We start from the raw sequence: 5,964 nt of genomic DNA, 5'->3' as shown, positions 1-5,964 counted from the left end.
TCCAATGACACGACGCGATAGTACTGCGTCACTCCATCCTGCCAAATGGGAAGATTTTGACAAAAAATCAAAAGATATGTATGGGGTTAAATAGGTCTTTTCCCATGATTTTAGTTCAGCCTTAAACACGAAATTTAATCCTACATGACCTAAGGATATCATTATTCACTCTATTTTTTCCAAATTGAGTTGCTCTCTCTCAAGCCAAGGAACCCTAGATCTCAAATTCAAGGGCCAAATCACAAGAACTCTCCATCAGTCCTTCCAAATTCATTAACTCAGGTATGCATAGTGTTCATTCATGGACTCCTTTTTCCCATAAAGCCCAAGAATCTCTTTTCAAAGTTCAAGTATATGTATTTTTATGAATTCCATGTTGGGTTTGCTTTTGTTCATGTTGATAATGACCAATTGAATTCTAATCCATGTTTGGTGATAAATTTGAAGTGGAATTAATTATTATAGGTGTAGATTCATGTGAGTGCATGATTAAACCCTTGAATGGTGAAATTAGAACTGAATCATAATGTTTACTTGTTGTGTAATGTTGTCTGCATATACTATGCTCACTATGTGTTTGATTAAATGTCTATGGGAAGGAAAAGTGTCTTACTAGTATGATAATATGAAATCCCCATTCATATACAAGTTTATGCATGTCAAGTGTTTGATGAAATATCTTAGTCAATGGATTATAGATATGTGTGTAGCCATTGTTGTGCTTTAGAATTAATGCCATGAATTACTATTATGCTTTTGAGTCTTGGGGGTATCTAATACCTGAAAATTTAGCTGTGTGCCTAGAGCCTATGTCATGTTTTCACGATGTCATCATTCAAGCCATATTCAGTAGAATCCAATCAGTCATGTGACTCAGGAAAACTTAAAAATCCTAGAAATCTCAGAAAGCTCAGCACTTCAGTAATCTCAGTAGTATTTCGTCAGTTAACGGAACTCAATGAACTCAGTCCAGTTCAGTTCAGTTAATCATTTTCAGTGTCTATTCAGATGGGAGTAGGATTTAGCACCGAGTGAACCGATGGATGAGGACGCACACTGGAAGTTGAGGGTGTGATCCTTAGAAGTAATCCTTGTATTCTAGAACTATGTAGCAAGCATAGGTTGAGACATCAACACTGACAGATGAGGGTTGATGAGGTGGAAAAACACTGTCAAATGAGGGTACCACCATTCTTTTTTGGGGACACTATCAGATGAGGGTCACCCATAGCTCGTCTTTACCAGTGGTGTGGTATTGACACCCTTCTAATTGGGGTTATAGATTGGACCCCAACCTAGCTATATTACTTTATTTAGGGCATGTTGGTTAGATGACTACCTCCAATAGTTACTGTTTCAAACTCAGTCTCAGTAATAGAACTCAGATAGTTCTTCAGAATTTTAGAACTGTCAGATCCAGTCAACTCAAAATAGTACGGAACTCAGTCAGTTCTATCAGAACCTAGACTATCAAATCCAGTTGCTCAATATTAGTTATATCAGTTATCAGTGACTTATGTTATCAGTAATCAGACTCAGTAGTTAGTACCATCACGAATTCAGCCAGAGGCATTTATTCATGCATGTATTCTCATTTTCTTATTATTCAGTCAGTTAGCATTGTTCATGCATTTGAAACCTTTGCATTCAGCCTACCTCACTTGCATACCAGTACATGCAAGCATACTGACATATTTGTGCTATGGTATTTTATACCATAGGTTTAGAAGGAGCATCAGTAACATTCTAGTTTCAGCAGTCAGAGTTAGCAGTGAGTCCTTATCCTTCGAGGACATGATCATTACTTTATTTCTTTATTACTTAGTTTATTTTAGTAGTTGGATTTAGTTGGGAACATATTCCATCAACTCCTTATTCAGACAGTTTAGAGGCTATCAGACTACAGTGTTTTTGGACTAGATGTTTTTAGACATTATTTGTATTTTGGTATTGTCGTACCATATTATTCAGGTATGGTTTTATCAAACGTTTATCCATTTTGAACCTTATGGCATGTTTCAGCCTACTATTTCTGTATTTATACAGTATATTATGCAATATTTAGGTATAACTATCAGTCATGGGTTAGCTTGTGTTCCTTTAGGGTCATGAGCACCTTGTAGCATTTCGGGTACCAGATTCGGGGCGTTACACTTTTGTACCTCTAGTAGAACCTCTACCTCTCACAGTCGATATAGAGGTAGCTCTAAAAATAGGTTGGAGGCAGTCCTTGGCCATATGGATCTTCTCATCACACATATAGAAAACCCTGCGACCTTGCTTAATGGAAAGAGGGATGGATGAACTAGGATGACCACCTAAAGTTGTTGAACCAGAAGACCCATACCTGAACTCTGCAAGACTACCTAAACTGCTATACCATGATACCTAATAAAGCCTTTAGAATCTCTACCTTGAGAGATATGACCTTTGAACTCACCCAAATGGCGCACCTTCTTGGTGACTCCTTGAGATGCTCTAAGAATAGTGTTAGTCATCTTAGCATGATCCACAATACTCTAAAAAGATGCTCCATACACTACCATTTGAGTCATAGCAAGATGAAGAGAAATATCTAACTCCTTCACAAACTTTCAATTTTTCTCAGACTCAGTGGTAATACTTGTATAAAAATATCTAGGCAAGGCATAGAGTTATGCCTCATACTCTGCAACAGTCATGGAGCTATGCTCCAAGTGATCAAACTTATCTCTCATCTGATCCCTCAAATTGAAGGGCACAAATCTGTCTAAAAAGGCCTCTATAAACTGATCCTATGTCATCTCTGGTGAACCAAGTGGTCAAAAACCAATTAGTGGCCTCCACCAATCTCTGGCTAAATCTCTCAACTAGTAAGTAGTATAAGCGACCTCGTACTACTCGAATGAACCAAGGTTATGTAACTTGTCCATATAATTCATCAAGAACTCATAGACATCCTCTCCCATAACACCACTAAACCTAGTAGGACCCAAGTGAGTAAATCTATTAAACCTCTTCCGATCCTAAGAAGACATAACTATGCTTGCAATAATAGGAGGCATAGCAAATCTAGTTGGCTGAGATCATACCTGAGGAGATAACATAGATGAATGCTAAACTTTTAACCTTAAAATTCCATACTCAAATATAGGCACTAAAGGAGGAACTGCACTCGAAGTCTGTGGTATACCATAAGTAAATATTGGTACTACTGAAGGATCTACACTTAAAATTAGAGGAACACCAAGTACATTTGCACAGAAAAGAGTGAAATACAATTTAGATTGCAAGGCATAGAAGGACCTGCGTGATAAGGAACAAAATAAGAAAAGTTTCCTAAAGACACCTTATAGCTTCTCAAAGATAGATACAAATATCTATATATCGATCTGCAAGACTATATTAGACACCTCTTTCTTACACTATTGAGACCAATAAACCTAGATGCTCTGATACCAATTTGTCATGACTAAAAATAAAACAAGATTCATAATGGAACTTGTAGCGGTGGACCTTGACAAGTAAGCCTATCACGCAAGCAGATATAAAATAAGAAATCAATACCAAAACTAAGGCAAGACTCCTAGAGTAGAGTCAAACTACATATATACATAGTAAAAGAAGAAACATAATCAAGATATTAACCAAAACCCAAAACTTGGTGTCAAAGTGTAAGAACTAACTAGTACAACATAAGGTCAAAAATACATAAGATGTCCAAATAGGAGCAAATATCTGTCTCTGAATACAAGTGAGACATAGATTAGATACGAAAAGGTAGAAGTCAAATATGGGCGCGTAGATCAACTTCTACATCAAATGGGCTCTAAATATTGCTTAAATCAACTATCTGTGCAGTGCACACGTACCTAGATCTACACTGAAAGGGCACAACAGGAATGTGCATGGTCCACTTGTACTCAGTAGGTATCTTAGGCCGACTGAGTAAATTAGAAAATAAAGCATATAAACACAACTATGGGCATGTCACCTGTAATCAAAAAATATACTAAATGGTAGCCCACATTATCTCTAATAAAAGTTCTAATATATATACATATAACAAATACATGTAGAGGAAAGAAGAATAAATATACACATATATCAAATACAAATATAAGAAGACAGAATAGATGGATAATATCAAGTCTAATACAGAAATACAATCATAGCATAAGCATAATATATAAAGAGAAATAAAGAAGTTGATTATGATGATGATGATATGATGCACGAGGTTATCGCACAACCTCTATATACACCTATAGAACTACAGCTTCCCGATGTAGGACCTATGGTGGGTTCATCAACTCATATACAACCAACTTCTAATACCAATATCCATATCTTCTCTCCAACACATATATTCGTAGAAGGTTTTTAAGATGTCATATTTTCTGTCATAAAAAGTAGTGTTTCTAGTATTTCTAGTATTTCCACAGTGGTACCAATGTTTTATTAATGAATATGATATGAGGATGGAACGATCACAACAAACCAAAATGAGAATATCTAATATCCAACCAATATACCAACTATTTGAGCCAAAATCCACTCGGATCAACCAACCATCCATGATCCAATTAATCCAGAAAACCTATTAATTGAAACATGTAAGAGAAGGGCATTAATACTACATAAATCTCAAAATATAAGCTTTTCCCACCAAAAAGAGTGTAACCAAACAATCACATATCAATACCAAGATAATAATATCATATAAGACCCCATACAATCACACATAAACAAATAATATCATAAAACCACCAAATACTATCCACATAGACCCTCACACGGGCACATAAATTATCTAAACACATTTTCCATAATATAATCCTATACCCATAGCATGCTTTTACATAATTATTAACTTCCTAACCCTGTCCGAAGAAAGTTAACTCATAACCTACCTGGGATACCAAAGCCAAAATGCGTAAGTCCTTATCACAAGCTTTCACCTCACGTACGGACCCAGTCTCAGCTAAAATATACAAATTTTAAATCTATGCATAATGATGATGATGTAATGCATGAGGTTATCACACAACCTCCTTATACACCTACAAAACTAAAGCTTTTAAAATCCATATGGGCTCATTAACTCATATAAAACTGATTTCTAATACCAATATCCATATTTCCTCTCCGACACATACATCAGTAGATGGTTTTTTTATGCATAGATTCCAGCAGTTGTGCACCAATTGGAGATCTTTGGGGACCCTTCAAAATTTATTCAAAATCGTTAGAATTCAAACAAACTATGCTACCCAATCAAATTTAATGCTCGAGACGCAACGACGATATCAAATTTTTTAAAAAATAACATTTTCATAAAGTTAATCCCCAAAATATAATTTTATAAGTTTTTAAATGTAACGTCTTGAATCTGGTACCCGTAATGCTACATGGTGCTCATGACCCCAAAGAACCACAAACTAACCCATGACTGATATCTATACCTGAACACTGCATAAAATACTATATAAATATAGAAATAAAGGCTGTAAGGCCATAAGTTCAAAATTAAGACATAATATTTGTTAAAATATAACATCTAGGTGAAGTATAAAATACCCAAAACAACTAAAACAACTGTCTAAAAATACTAGTCCGAAAACCTCTAATCTGTCTGAATATGAAGTTGATGGGACATGTCCCCAACTAACTCCAACTACTGAAATAAATTAATTAATGAGATATTAAAGTAATGGTCAGGTCCTCGAAGGATAAGGACTCACAGCTAACTCTAACTGCTGAGATTGGAATGCTACTGATGCTCTGTAGCTCATGCTTCTGAACCTATGGCATAAAGTAAACCACCATAACGCAAATGCGTCAGTATGATTGAATGTACTAATATGCATGTGAGGTAGGCTGAATGTAAAGGGTTCACATGCATGAACTATACTAACTGACTGGATAACATAAATGGGAGAATACATGCATGAATACATAGTAACTATAACTGAGTTTGTGATA

This window comes from Capsicum annuum, chromosome 9 (assembly GCF_002878395.1).
Source record: "Capsicum annuum cultivar UCD-10X-F1 chromosome 9, UCD10Xv1.1, whole genome shotgun sequence".
Taxonomy (NCBI): domain Eukaryota; kingdom Viridiplantae; phylum Streptophyta; class Magnoliopsida; order Solanales; family Solanaceae; genus Capsicum; species Capsicum annuum.
Note: the sequence above shows the minus strand (reverse complement) of the source record.